Below are 16,191 nucleotides of genomic sequence, written 5' to 3'. Positions count from 1 at the left end.
TAGAGGCTTAAGCCCACAAAATGTGTCCTATTAAACCTTATGCAAGAATATGTTGGACTCTAGACCAGAAGCACAATGTCACTTGTTAGAAATATGAATTGGAATTTAGTGAATTATTCCAGTTCAAGCTCTTTCTTGGGAAAGGAAAAGGACAAAATGTTCTGTACAACCAAAGTAAGAATAAAGTATATTCTGAAAATCAGGAGATTAAAATTCCCAAAAGGGAGCCTCTTGGCAGAAAATGGTCAAAGTTATTTAAAGAGTGACTTTGAATTCACCCATTGAATAAAACAATATTAAACCACTATTTAATAATTAAGGGACCGTCATTTCTCTAACTTTGCTCCAGCACAGAGTTTAATCACATGAAGGGCTCCCTATATGCAGTCTCCAAAAAAATGAAAACCCAATTCAATTCCTACAGAAATAACCTAATTCAATTCCTACAGAAATCCTACAGATTTCATAAAGTTTCTCTGAACTAAAACTCCTGAAAATTCATTTATACAACCACACCCAGCATATGTTTATTTGTGCTGTATTTTAATATTGTAACTTGCTTGCAAGTTACTTTTCAGTTGTTCTTTATTCATAGATCTTGGGTAAAACCTTCTTTAAAATTCTTTCCACAATGTCCTTTATCATTTCAAATCCTTACAGGAAAGAAGTGGGATATTACAAAAAGTAATCAAAAAAATACTTGGCACATTGAAACTTGTGGTATCCAGTTAAGTAGGTATTCATATAAATTTTAAAGAATTATTCTACTTTAACAAATTATATTTCTGATGTAGATTCAGATTTTAGGTATCCAAAGAGCTGGTGCCTATCAGGAAGTTAATAAAACAAAGTATGTCTGTGCTTAGTAAAAGGGCAAGATTTTATTTAATGCTGTATTATTAAGAGGAAACACTATTCTGCTCCGAAATAGGTGTCTGCACTTGTTACATCCCGTTAAAATATAAACAAAGAATGTGTTAATTTCATCCCAGAGGGAAAAATATTTTCAGGTAAAGCTGAACTAAAAAAGTAGCTTCTCAATCAAAGATAATGTGTGAACCGGCAATATAAAGCAAGAATATGATTTTCTTTCTTCCAAATTTTCTAACTACCTCAAGTTATAATTGTTCAGTCTACCTCAAGAAGTAATTCAGATGTCAGTTTCTATATGGATTTTCCATGAAAGTTGTTTATAAGGTAAAACGTAAGCAAGAAATTTTGAAAATGAAAGCAGTTAGAATTAAAATTAATCGAAAATTTAAAACGAACCTAAAAGTACAGAAATAGACTGTTAAGTAATTATATTTCACTGGTAGGTGGGTAATTAATCCTCATAGTTTTGGAAAACTGGTAAAACAACCATTAATATTAAGGTTCGAATGAATAATATATTTTTAGGTGACAAATGAAACATGAATTCCCAACCTACAGTGAGTTCATGTTTCTATACATAAACGAAAATGAGAAAAAAGTAACCTTCACAGCTACCTATGTAAAGAAATATCACTATATAATCACGTGTTCATTTTTTGGTGAAAAAAAAAACTTTAAATGCTTATTCTTATGGATGCTTTTAGTTAACATCAACCCTAAAAATAAGAACTCGTAAGAGCTGGGAGTGACCTAGAACTGAGAGTCAGATGAGCAACAAATTCCGAGCACTGCATTTGTCCAGTTGAGAAACACTACCCTCGTATTTTTAAGCCTCCCAAGCTCTTAGCCCTCTCAGATTTGCCTAATCAAGAGTCCATTAAGTCATCTTGGCTGCCATGAAGATGAAGCTGACAGTGCAGTTACTTGAGTCAGTTTAAAGAAGCCTAGGGTGGTTGAAGGGAAGGATTAGGAGGCCTGGGGTGCTTAAAGGTCATCCAAGTTCTAGCTCCCAAAGACCCCAGTAGCACACAGCTGTCAGGAGCACGAAGCTGCACTTAGAAACACCCTTTGGAGGAAAGCAGGGATTTTGCAGTCCATCAACCATTCATCAAGCACAATTTGCCTTTCCACATCTTATTGTACCGTTAATAGAATTGAAGCATTAGAGAGTTTGTGAGTTGATCACATAGCAAAGACTTTTCTGAGATTTAGGTTCAGTTGTCTGGTGGTCTTAGTAGAAATTACTTGGCATTTAAATGTGGTTTTGGTGAAACCTAGATTCCCTTTGTGAATCTTTACAGAGACTTCATCTAACAGGTATATCCTCTTAAGGCAAAGTGAAATAAGGCCCTTTGCCTCTATTTTCATAAGAAGAAGAAAGTTTTGAAGTCCATGATAACATATTGGGCATAAATAACTGTCTTCTGGAAGGTATTATGAGTTCTATAAACTCTCCAGGAATTGCCTGGAATGTTAACACTAAGTGATATTGTTATAGGTACACAATTGTTGTTGTTTCAGCAAGGGCACCCTTCCAGGATGAGAATTATTCAATTTTCAGGTACATAATTATTTGGCAGTTTTGTTCTATCCTTCCTGTTGTGGTGGAAGATATTATATCACCAGCACTAACGATAACAATAATAACAATGATGAAAATTTATGCCTTTATGTTTGTCCTGTTCCTTTTGATGTGAGTTAGGATGGCAGGGAGAGAGAGGAAGGAGGTTCGTAATCATGTTCCAGGATCTATACCAAGCACTGAACAGACATTATTTTAGTTGCACAATCCTGTAACACTGGCATTATTATTCCTATTTTATAGATGATGTAATAAAGGCTCAGAGAGTTTAAATAACTTGTCACGTAATAGTGGCCATAAAATGTAACCTGCCAAGCTCTTGCTCTTAACCACTTCTCCATATTGTTCCCTGCTTGTTTCCACTACAGAAGGAACTGGCCAAGAAACGCCCCTATTTCTTTCTTTTACCACTTTCATATTTAGCACATCAATCATAATTTACAACTCAGTGAGAGTCAAAGTTGTATCTTAATTAAGCTGAGAAACCAACTGAAGAAAAATCCAAATAAATGAGGATCAGAAAATTTTAAAAACTAAGTGTTCTTGTATAGCTTTGATTCTAATTTCCTTCCTTTGTAGGCAAGGAAAATGCTCTTCCGTGATACTTGGGGTCTTTTCTGAGGCAACAAAACTCATTAGTGGCAGAACTTTAACCAGATCCCAAGACTTTCAGCTTATGGTTCAACCTTTTTATCTTCAGTACTCAAATAAATCACAGCATTTTTCTCAACTTTACAAATGAAATCACCACTACATTCTTTTAAAGAGTAAGTTATTCAAATGTGTTTGATATATCATTTAATCAAAGCAGGTTTAATTTCCGAAATTTTTGAAAGAGCGCATTTTGTGAAGAACTCTGTGTGTATTTGCTTTTTCACATGGCGACCACATGTACAGATGAATAACTAAGAGATTGTTGCAACTATACCAAGAAAAATAAAAGCTAACATTTGGGGCCAAAATTAAGCATTCATTCATAAATGTAAACCAGTTCAATGAAGACCAGCTCAGGTGCTTACTCAGAACAAAGTTACTCACATTTAGTCACCTGTAGAGAAGCATGGTGTGTACAATACACTCAAATTAATGAACAGCCGTTTCTGGGAACCCTGTCCAAAGAAATAGTTTTCTTTATATTCTATGGTAGGAATTCTTCTGAAATAGACAAGACCCAGGGCTCTCCTCTCAGGCAACCACTATTTTGAAATGTTTTCGGGGGGACTATTATTGCTACTCAATGTAAAATATTAAGTGAGATGTCAATATTTTTTAACATATCATTAGAAATTACAGTTTGGAGGCCTCAAGTTCTATTTTTGAAGCCCTTTTAACCAGTACTGACTGGAAGCCCTGTTGAAATCAGAAGTCTTCATTTCATATAGGGCACACTCTATTTGGAGTGAATGTGATGAAATGTTTCCATGCAAATTCCTACAAGCACTTGTGCCTTTATCTTTGTCCTCATAAGCCACATTATACTACCTGTTGTGTATTTTAAAACCCTGTATGATTTTTAAAACTTATCTTTCAATTAATATGTATAGATTTTCTGTCAATAATTTCTTATTCTAATTATGTGGTGGCTAACTGAATGAAACATTTATGGTTATTATATAGAATATTCTAATTACAACTACAGACAATATGAGTCATAGATAAAGTAAATTATTGTTTTATGGCTCCAGTGTTTCTTCCTGGTAATTAATAAAAATAATCAGTTGTTAAAGATATACAGAAAAAACAGCAATCTATCAAGCATATAGAACAATTAAGAAGATATAATAATTTTTGAATCAATAAATTAAAAGGTAAACATTTAATATAAAATGAATATATTAAAGGATAAAGAAGTAGCATATTATGGAACATATAGAGATTATTTTATTTTTTGAAGGTTCAACCTCTTTTAAATGGTTAGTATTGTGTTCTTTTCTCTATGAAAACAGATTTTAGAGAAAAATGATAGTGTGTTTCACAAAGCCAAACACCTCTATATTGTTATCACTCCCTATATGCATGGCCTCTCTAAAGCTGTTAAATAAAAGACTAAAACACAAGAATGATAGTTCCAATTTCACTATACATTTATGTTTAAAAAATACTGGACACACTGGGCATTTAAATAGATGACATACAGCCAGGAAACTCATTAGACTAGCTTTAAGTATAATAAAAAATATTTTTCTGAATACAATTAATCATAAGCATCTACAAAAACACAAGACCATTGATGCCTAGTATGTACCATAAATCACCATTTCCGGACAGGCTCTATTTTCTTTGAAAGATAAAGAAATAGTAAGCAGTTTACACATCAAACGATGCCTTTGGTTCCTGTAATTTACATTTAAACAACACTGGGTTAAAAATAGCAGCATGAAGATGATTTTAAAGTAAGGAAAATGACCTGGTAGCTAGGTTCTATGGTGCAGATAATGAAATGTTTTGTCAGCTTACCTGATAAAACAGAGCCTTATGAATTACAGCATAACAAAGCCCAGCATCCAAGATGGTTAGGGTATAACGTGTCTTCCTCTGCAGCTGTTCAGCTTTTTTTTTTTTTTTTTTGACCACAGAGGTTTACAAATTAGTTACAATTTTTTTTCTTTCTTTCTCTGTGGATAAGAAAACAAAGAGACCTTTCCAGAATCCTCTCTGCTTATGCCTCCGCTTCCTGTTCTGAGATTCACTCTATGGTACCCAACATATATCAGAAAACAGCTTTGAGAAAAAAAAAAAAAAAAAAGAAAGAAAGAAAGAAAAAAAGGCTGATAGCACTCAAAGTGGTACCGCCATCTACTGGCGGACACACACAAAATTGAACCAAAGAAGACATTCCCATTATCCTCTGTCATAGGGAGGAAAGTAAACCTGCATGAAGCATGGGTAGTCATGAAAGTGCCCCAAGATGACAGTAGAGAGGTGATGTGAGCTAAAATTTCCCAACACACTAAAAAAATGTAACTTATCTACTACGTATAAATATGTATGAGACCCTTTTACATATTCAGTTATTTGCATCTCACTAATATTTTTTTCTAAATTTTATTGCTTTGTTGTTTCACATGATTGTTTCACACATAAACTATTAAAATTAAAAGATATATAAATTACTGTTGGAAAATTAGGTTTTAAGTTTACATTACCCTTTACGTGTAGAGTTTTGTAAAAGCTCCCTTGTGGCCTGCTCTGGTCTTTTGAAAACCTTTTCTCTTCCTGGGATGAATTATTTTCAAGATGAGTAATTTGAATCCTTAGAGAACAGTGTAAACACATACTCACTGATAGTATTTTTATGTTGCTTTCTGGTAAAACATTTGCAAGAAATATCTAAATGTAGAAAAATATTCTATACATCAGTGAACCTAGCTAATGTAGACCTTTGGATTATTTTGGTGTGTGTGTATGACAGCAGGAACAGTGGAAATTCATCTTAAATGAGGTAATGCAAATCAATGATTTATATTATGTCTTTAAAATACTTTTAGGGCCAGGCATGGTGGCTCACACCTGTAATTATAGGATTTTGGGAAGCCAAGGCGGGAGGATCACCTGAGGTCAGGAGTTCGAGACAAGCCTGGCCAACATGGTGAAACCCCGTCTCTACTAAATATATAATAATTAGCCAGGCATGGTGGCATGCGCCTGTAGTCTCAGCTACTTGGGAGGCTGAGGTGTGAGAATTGCTTGAACCTGGGAGGCGGAGGTTGCAGTGAGCCAAGATCCTGCTACTGCCCTCCAGCCTGGGTGACAGAGAGACTCTGTCTCAAAACTAAATAAATAAAAGACTTAAGAAAATATATTATTTATTAGGATATTGAAGCACACAACACATAAACAAAATAAAAATACTTCATCAGTTATTAAGATATTTCTCAATCCAGATGTATGTTGTTTCATCTGACCTTTCATACTTACTTTAGAGCAAACAACTACAATTTTATTACAGTTTATCATCAATTAAATAAATACATTCATATTGACAAATCAACTATATGGTTGGACAAAAATGATGTCAAGTATTATATTAGACTTGAAAAGACACAGAGAGAAACACACAGTGCCTGCCATAAAGGAGCTCATACAAAGAAGAAAAACAAATACAGCTGATACCATATTTCCCAGCCGTGTGTTCAAGAAATGTTAATTACATACTTCGTTTTCAATTGTGGCCCCCATTTTGTCTAATGGCAGAAAAATAAATCTAGTCAGTTCCAGGTAAACTAAATTACTTGAGGCTTTTCCCAATGATTTTGGGTTTGCATTCAACCAATACATGATTTTTCTCTTCTATCTCTCCTTCTCATGGAGACTGATCTAAGTTCAGGAGTGTGTACATATATGGAGAAAGCAGAGTATGATCTGGTCCCCCTTTCTCCACTTGGGCATTCACTGAGGTGAGGAGTCCTGCATGATCCATGACAATCACTATCCCTCGGATCTACTAACATACCCACAGACCCATTGGGCCCTGGGAATAGCATCTATCCAGCTTTGCATGGCAGCATCCCCTTTGTCACTTCTTCCTCTAAGGAAACTTTTGTTCCTGTCCTTGAGGAAGAGAGAAGAAAAAGCAGCATGTTCCCAGGGTCACTCTTGGCTGTAATTGCCTTCCTCCCTGCCCCAGGCACCTCACGCAGCCATCTCTGTGCTGCTGTTTGTAAACCATGGGATGTAACGCACTCTGCAGGCTTCAGGTAAGCGACGCACAATTTCTGCCACACTAGAATAGTGTAAATAGATGGAAACTTCTCATCTTTTCACCTTTTTAGCTAATCCTACGTTGGCAAACTCTGTAAGGAGCCCTTATCAGAGACTCCTTTCCTTCTTCATTAACTTCCTTTTCAGACTCAAAAGAGTTTTGCTTGGGTCTCTTCTTTCTGTACCAAAGGTAAGCTGGAGCCACCTGTTTTCCCCTAAAATCTTTTTGTCTTAACACCTAGTGTATCAGTTTACTAGGGCTGCTGTAACAAACTACCATTCTGAGGGGCTTAGACACATAGAAATCAATTTTTCACAGTTCTCGCTACTCAGAGGCCAGAATCAAGTTGTCAGCACGATCGTGCTTCCTCTGAAACCTGCAGGGAAAGGATACTTTCTTGCTTCTCTTAGCTTTTAGTAGCCCCAGATGTTCCTTGGTTTGTGGCAGCATAACTCCAGTCTCTGTCTCTGTCTTTACATGGTGCTCTCCCTGCATCTCTGTCTTAACGTAGTCCTCCCTCTGCATGTCTGTCTCTGTGTCAAATTTTCTCCTCTTTATGAGGACACCAGTCACATTGGTTTAGGGTCCACCCTCATAACCTAATTTTAACCTGATTATCTCTGTAAATACCCTATTTTCAAATAAGGGCATATTCTGAATTATGATTAGAACTTTTTGAGAGGAGGCACAATTCAGCCCCTAACACAAGAATTTAAATATAAAGCACAAGAATTTGATGATTCTTCTATCTCCAACGACAATTCCACTTAGGCAATAATAGCCTTGGCTATCTGGCCAGAACTGGGGAGGTTAGGCGAAGAGCCTCAGGTAATGATGAAGACATTTAATAATATTAATAACAATAACAAAAATAACATTTATTGGTACTATGTGCCAGACATTGTTCTAAGCACTTTACATATGTTCATTTAACCTTCACCCATATGAGGTATTGTTATACACACTTTACAGATGAAGAAGCAATGAAATATGAGGGAAGTAAAACATGATATGGTTTGGCTGTGTCCCCACCCAGATATCATCTTGAATTGTAGCTCCCATAATCCCTACATGTCGTTGTGGGGGGCACCTGGTGGGAGGTAATTGAATCACAGGGGCTGGTTTTGCCCATGTTGTTCTCGTGATAATGAATAAGTCTCATGAGAGCTGATGGTTTTATAAAGAGGAATGTGTCCCCTGCACACGTTCTCTTGCCTGCCACCATGTAGGATGTGCCTTTGCTCTTCCTTCACGTTCCACCATGATTGTGAGGCCTCCCCAGTCATGTGGAACAGTGAGTCCATTAAACCTCTTTTTCTGTATACATTACCCAGTCTCAGGTGTTTCTTCATGGCAGTGTGAAAATGGACTAATACAGTACCTCACATCTCATCCCAACACAAGCAGTTTTAATTGGGTAAGATCACTCATAATACAAGCATTTGTTAGATGCTGAAAGAACACAAAGTAAATCAGTTTCCACTAATTTAGATCATTGATACTCACAAGTTTGGTGTAAATTTGTAACATTTTATTGTTTCATTGTGTACTTTTTCTGTCATGAAAGATTCCTATTTTCTAGGCACTTTTAACTTTTTCTTCTCTACTCATGAACAAACTAGCCCTGCTCACCGTCTCTCAACTAAATGTTCATTAACTCTGCCCGTCCGTACTGCTCCACACTCATTTTATTATTACTAATAATATTTAATAGAATATTAATTCTATCACTCAGTTTTGGGTATCCAGATGCTCCAAAGAGTTTTCTGATGATGTTTTCTGAGGAACTGGTTTTTCTTAGGTTATACTAGGCCACATTTTAATGAGAACTGGTTTGAACAAAATAAGAAAAACAAGTGATAATTATTGTGGCAATATTCCTCATAGAAAAAAAGAAAAATAAATAAATGCCAGCAAAGAAAGCTTTACTCTTTGTTGCTAAAGAAACTAATTTTACCTTGTCATTAAAAGTAGAAAATTATATAAAGGAAGAGTGACCAGAAGTGTGGTATCATTTGCTATGATTCTAACTTCATTGTGACTTTTGTACTTTTTTTCTGTAGACGAAATGACAGGTAGTTTGCAAATCTTCAGTGAGTGGATTCTGAGAGGGTTAAGGTGAAATAGTCATTGATTACCAACATAAGGTCTCTGGAGCCTTAATGGTGTCTGACCATATGTTGTAAACATATCATGCATAAATCACAGAAATTCACACTAGAAGAGAGCTAATAGCCTCCAGCTGGGACTCATGGGTTGCTCTGTGCATCTCTACAGCTTCTGATTACTCAAGGTCTTCAGAGCCTTTGTGGGTAGGAGCTATAATGCTGGTTTCTATTTGATTTTATAAGCTTCATAGCCAAAGAATACTTTTTGTAACATCTATAGATCTACCAAAAGATTCCCAGACTCTGGCCCAATTTTCTTGTTTCCTAGACCATTATTACCCAAACAGTGGTTGGAGGAACACTACTGTTCTGCTGGACTAATGAAGTACCACTCCACACCCACCAGAATGGCTACAACTTAAAAAGGCTTGTCATACTGTTTGTGAGAATCTAGAGCTACAGAGGCTGTCAGAGACTTCAGGTAGGAATGTAAACTAGTATAACCACTTAGAAAAATGGTTTGGCATTACCAACTGAACATAAGTGTACTCTGTGAGCCAGCAAGTGCCACTCTTAGGCATATATCTGACAGAAATGTGTGTGTGTACAAGAATGCCTGTGGAAGCATTATTGAAAACAGGTCAAGCAAGAAAGAACCGAAATATCATGAACAGGAGAATGGATATAAGAATTTTGGTGTATTCTTAATCTATAGTATCATACTAACATGAAAATGAAAAACTGCAGCTACCCACAGAAATATGTTGGATTTCACAAAACTGAGGCTGAGGACGAAGAAGATATGTAAGCAAAACATTATTAAATTTAAAAACAGGACTGGGCATGGTGGCTCCAACCTATAATCTCAACATTTCTGAAGGCTGAGGCTGGGAACTCCTGAGCCTCCAGGAGTTCAAGCCCGGCCTGGGAAAAATGGCAAGACCCTGTCTCTACAAAAAAAATGAAAAAAATAAAAATTAGTTTGGTATGGTGGTGTGCACCTGTCCAGCTGCTCAGGAGGCAGAGATGGGAGAATCACTTGAGCCAGGGAGTTCCAGGCCACAGTGAGCTATGATCATGCCAGTTCACTGCATCCTGGACAACAAAGCCAGACTCTTGAAAGATAAAAATAAAAACAGGTTAAATAAACTCTAATATTGGAAGTAAGAGCATTGGTTTCTCTTGATATAAGATAGAGCTTTTGGCAAGATTGGTTGAGATAAGGGCTATTCTGGGTACTAGTAAGATCCTATTTCTTAACCTGGGTGGTAGTTGTATAGGAATTCACTTCCTGGTAATTCATTGAGCCAAACATTTATGCACTTTTTTGCATGTGGATTGTATTTCAAATTTGAAAATAACAGGCGAGTTTTTTTGACAGTTGTCACCTCTGAGGAAGGAAAAAGTAATGAAAGGTGAAATAAGTGGACTTTCCAGGATTTGATCTGTATATATCTGTTCTGTTTGAACTTTGTATGCTTATTAGTGTAATAAGTGCATTATTAGTGTAATTTTCAAAAAATAAATTTAAGGCATTAAAAGTACAGTAAAGGCTGGGCGCGGTGGCTCACGCTTGTAATCCCAGCACTTTGGGAGGCTGAGGCGGGCGGATCACGAGGTCAGGAGATCGAGACCACGGTGAAACCCCGTCTCTACTAAAAATACAAAAAAATTAGCTGGGCATGGAGCTACTTGGAGAGGCTGAGGCAGGAAAATGGCGCGAACCCAGGAGGTGGAGCTTGCAGTGAGCCGAAATTGCACCACTGCACTCCAGCCTGGGCGACAGAAAGTACAGTAAAGATGTACCTTCATACTATTTGTACTTATTTACCTCTAAGTTATTCTCTTTTTAAGTTGAGTCTAGGATGGCATTCATCATTATTTTAAATTGAGTCTGTCCTGGAATTCCTCTCATGCCAGAAGGCCTATTCAAGCTGATACTCAGCTTCTATGCTTCTGTCTGCAGTCATCTTAGTAACAAAGTTAACTACCACTGTGTTTGCATGTATATTAAATAAACAAAATTTACATGTCATCTACAATTTCACACCTCTATAGTCTAGTTTAGATTTGTATCTCTTGATTGTAAATACTGAGACTAACTCACTTGCCCACTGCCTAATATATTATGCCATAAATTACACAATGAAATAAATGACCTGATAAAAGATAATAAAACACTTTTACCTTTATTGCATCTTCTTCCTTTAAAACTTCTATACAAGTTGAGAAGGGTAGATAATTTTCACATTTTTCAGGTGAGAAAAATTGGTACAGAAATGTGAAAATTACATGATGGTTAAAAATTGGCCAAATAAAACAGGATAATTGCCAGTTTAAAATATATGCATTAGACAATATGATTTTATATCAAGGGCTCATTTCAGATATAATAACTGTCAAATATTATTTAGAAGGTGTGTTTGATTCAGCAATATTAAAAAATTTTAACCTGTATTATAAAAGAACAATAGAGTAAAACATACTTTCCAAATGGCTTGCAGTATAGATTACCTTCTGTGCTGTAGTTGCGCAGCTACGTAATAGCAATTTTTCAAAGGTGTTGGGTCACTATGCCTTTTAAGTTGTCATTCCTTTGGTTTGAAATTACTTTCCTTTATTGCCATTCTCACCCCCATTTCCCTCCAACACCTGGAAAACTACTATTTATTCTTGAAAATGCAATTAGGGTAATACACTTGATAGCTCGTCTTGATCTTTCCAAGTGTAAGGTATCAACTTAACTATACTCCCTGTCATCCTGCTATACACATCATTAATGGAGGAGGTGAAAATGATTCATCCATTAAAATGACTGAATATTCTTAGGTGCTTGTAAACGCCCATTATTTACCATGGGGTTTCATCAGAAAAGACAGGCGTGAAGCAGATAAGGGCAGGTACTGGGGGATACACGTCTCTCTGCTTCTCTCAGGAATGATGGCTGGATAATCTGTTTACCCATATGCACACACACTGTCTACTCTAGAGTTTTGTGACTAAGCAACAGGCTTTTTTTTCCTATACACACTTTGTTAGTATGACACTGTCAGCTCATCTAAGCTAAAGGGAACAATGTATTGTTTTTTTCATGAGTTCATAACACCTTTTGTTAATTATAAGCAAGCACGTAGGCATTTCTCATATATAATTTCTCGTTTTGTCTTCTAAAATTTGGTACATGTGAGTAGCCAACTATGTGCAAATCTTTATATGATTAGGTCAGTATGAAAAGAATTAAAATTTTAATTTAATATGCTCTCTTTTATTTTGGAAAATATTTACTTTCATCATATTTCCAGCTTACATTATATTTTTGCTGGTTGTTTAGCATTCCTTAATACTAAAACAATAAAATAGGAAATCATGCTTAGACCACGTCTTCTAAATCTAGAGGATGTAATATATTGAAAAGCTTTATTTTATGTATAATATCTTTTTATTTAGTTTATCAATTTTAAAAGATAATTTCAACTAAAAAAAATCCCTCACAGTTTGTAAGTTTACTTTATTAGTTGAGAAAATCAAGGGTTTTAAAACGTCAGAGTAATCATAATGGAAATTATTGTATGTTCATATTTCAGAAAATAACTACTCTTTTTTTAAGTTTACAAAGGTAAATTGACAAATGCAACTTTCCCATAAGCTCTGAACAAAAAGAGGGGCTGTTAAGATGAGTATGAACATGGAGGAATCAGGGGAACTGGGAGGTGCTAATGAAGAAAAAGCTAGAAAAGAAGCAAAGAACTACATTATTTAAAAACTTCATCTATTAGGAAGTGGCTAAGAAGAAACATATGGAGAGAGATGGAATGTTACTGTCATAAACCTGGGAGAAAATGATCTTATGCAAAAGTTAATGTAAGCGGAAATGGATACAAGTATATGGATTTAGAAGATATTATAGTTTATGCTGTAGATATGAATTTTAATCTATATCTATGTGTGTGAAAAATAATAGATCTGCAGTAACTTTAACTTCAGTAATTACTATAGGGCACCTCCACTCAATGTATCAAAGTTCAGAGTCTTGTGCAGGACCTAGGTATAAAGGTAGAGGTGAGGGGCTCAATCTTTTGTCGTATATTTGCATAGGTTACAAGGATTCATTTATTTAACAAATATTATTGAGCATCTAGTCTTTGCCAGCAACTCTTCTTGGTGCTTGTAATATATCAGTGAACAACACAAAGATCCCTGGCTTCATGAAGCACATGCTTTGGGAGTGGCGCACATTTGGACAATAAACAATAATATTAATGAATTAGTAAGTGATATTAAATGTCAGAACGTGATTAGTGCTAAGTAAACAAGTAAAAATTAAAATCTGTTTGAAGAGATTAGAATGTTTGATGGAGTGGTGGATTGAGACTTAAGTTAGCTGATCATACAGAAGGCCTTATTAATATGATAACACTTTAAGCCTATGACCAGTGTAGTAAGCCTAGTTGAGTCCACAACCTAGGCATATAGGAGATGCTACATTTCCTCATATTCTACAAATATATTTTATTTAGATTTTGGTGCCCCATTCGAACGAAGTGGCAAGAAATCCAAATTATTAATTTTAGAACTTATGACCCCCTCTCCCATCACCAGTGGTTAAGTTTCCAAAGTCTTACCTAATGATATTAGTCTTCTGTCCAAACAATTTACTTTTCAGTTTTTCATTGATGTGTTTATCTCTGTCATACATCCATATAAGATATGCCATGATTCCCCATGAAGTTGGAAACTGGTGGCTAAATCCCTTCTACTTACGCACATCAGGAAGCCACCCTTTGGTGAGATAGTATAATCTCTCCAGAGATCATCCAGTAAACAGGCTCTCTGCTACTCAGAGTCCTCCAGACCTATTTCTTTTTTCATTATTTGGAAGATTTTTCTGAATTGGAGCATCCCCTCCTGCCTCCAACCACTTCTTCAAGACACACAGCTTCTACCCCCAAAATCCACTTTTTAAAATAGACTTTGAGAGTTCATTAAATCCTTAATTTAAATCTATGGCAACTAAAAAACTATATCCCTTTCATCATTGGCATGGATATCTGTATCTTCAAACCCTTACAAGAGCTTGGGGAAATTATTTGTCCTCTATTCTGCAACTATACCAAAGAATAGAACATAACAGTTGTTTTCATACTAAGTATATTTTCATAGTAAAAGAGTGAAAATTCAAATTCTATCACAATATTGAGGAGGTAACATTAAACCTGATTTTGAAACTGGATAGAACAGTGAGAGAGAATGAGGAATAATAGTGACCCTCAGGCTTTTGACTTGAAGAAAATAGTATCTCTGTAGGCTACTCATGAAGATAAGTAAACATTAGCTAGACCAGGTTTGTGTCTTTGAAGATGAGTCATTTAGTTCAGGGATTTCTGTGTTTAAACTACTTGTGGGACATCCAAATAGAAATGATCAGTGACATTTAGACCAATTTGTAGTTTATAAAAGAGATCCCAGGTGAACAGCTTGCATCAGAGAAGAAGAAATCATTTTTCCATTTCAGTCCTCCCTACCATTGCTCCAGATTCTGTTTCCTTCAATTTCTGCTCAAAACTTGTCCTTTCTATTATTTTATATTATTGTATCTCCTTCCAACCTTCAATCATTATTTCAATCTTCAATTACGGCATAATGCCTCTGACTATGAGGCATTATTAAAAAGAAAACAAAATAAGGGAAGGAAGGAGGGTAGGAAGAAAGGAAGGAGGCAGGAAGAGAGGAAGGGCAGGAGAGAGGAAAGGAAGCTCTTCACTAACGTTGACAATTCGCGCCAGCAGGACTCTGTTTAGTCTTGTGCCTTCAGGGATGACTTTTAATATATGATTCCTAAATATTTTTCCAGCCTTAATTTTAATCTTCTGACTGTCAGTAGTGGGTCCTCAAATAATAAGCATCTGTCTGGCTGCCATGCCACCACCACCAACTCAACATAATCTTAAGCTGAACTGGTCATCATGCTTGACAAATAATAAAAACACAACCCTGTCTTATTCTTAATAATAAGTATTAAATGCATTCCATTGCTCAGGCATGGTTTTATTCATGACTCCTACCAGCCGCTTTGGATCATCCATGGTCCATTGCTCGTTTCTGCCTCTGTGCCTTTACACCATTGACTTTGCCCAGCCTGGAATCTATCTTTTTGCAAGGTGCAGATCAAGTTTGACATCCTCTCTTACCTCCACTACCTAGAACTAAGCCCTTCTGATCAATAACATGTCTGAGAGCCAATGGACTTTTTTCACCATGAACTTAACATAAACTACTTTTATTAATTTATCTACCCTTTTATACTTTGGGTGTTACCTTAAGAAGGACATTGGAAGTTTTTCTATCTAGTGTAATCTTGTTGTATGTCTTTTTTACGTTCACAGTACCTGAGAGAAATTTTTCATTCGTTAAAGGCTCGATGCTATGAAATGCAGTAACTCACCATTTTTTCTCAATCCATCAAATTCCTCTCTCTAAGTATGAAACTCGGTAACCACTAACATTCCTATTCCAAATTCACCAGCTATGTGATTTTGGTCACGTTACTTGACAACTTGAAACCTTAATTTCCGCATCTTTAAAATAAAGACAACACCAATTCTTACCTTATAGACTTCTGAGCATTAAATGAAAAAAAAAAATCCATGTGAAGCATTTAACAGTGCCAGTCACAGTGTCCAACAAATATTTAGTCATAATATTCATGTGGTCATATGTTTCTAATTTCACTACAGCACTCTAATTATACAACAGTGGAAAACTGAGAGATGTCTTCATTTCCTCCTGCTTTCTCATGCTTCTAATCTGATCAATTGGTGATCAAACGAAGTCTGTAATCAGCACCATAGTACTGCTACCACCAGAATGAAGTCTTCACGACCTCTCACTAGAGATACTGCAATCATTTTCTGACCTAAGTGATTCCC

The 16,191-nt window shown here is 35.9% G+C and overlaps 2 protein-coding genes across 2 annotated transcripts in view; one reads left to right on the top strand and one right to left on the bottom strand.

Annotated features, from left to right (window-relative positions):
- LOC116810729 (sodium channel protein type 3 subunit alpha) overlaps positions 1–5,139 on the bottom strand; it is a 114,796-nt gene extending 109,657 nt beyond the window's left edge. The window contains exon 1 of the mRNA XM_032755547.2: positions 4,913–5,139. The gene's annotated coding sequence lies outside the window, so the exon portion shown is untranslated. The remainder of the gene's footprint in view (positions 1–4,912) is intronic.
- Positions 1–16,191, top strand: part of SCN2A (sodium voltage-gated channel alpha subunit 2) — a 195,908-nt gene that overhangs the window by 3,748 nt on the left and 175,969 nt on the right. Inside the window, exons 2-3 of the mRNA XM_058441550.1 lie at positions 3,035–3,222; positions 9,594–9,746. The gene's annotated coding sequence lies outside the window, so the exon portion shown is untranslated. The remainder of the gene's footprint in view (positions 1–3,034; positions 3,223–9,593; positions 9,747–16,191) is intronic.

This window comes from Hylobates moloch, unplaced genomic scaffold (genome assembly GCF_009828535.3).
Source record: "Hylobates moloch isolate HMO894 unplaced genomic scaffold, HMol_V3 SCAFFOLD_1, whole genome shotgun sequence".
In the NCBI taxonomy this organism is placed as follows: domain Eukaryota; kingdom Metazoa; phylum Chordata; class Mammalia; order Primates; family Hylobatidae; genus Hylobates; species Hylobates moloch.
The sequence above is the reverse complement of the archived record's forward strand: the minus strand, read 5'-3'. Positions and strand labels throughout refer to the sequence as shown.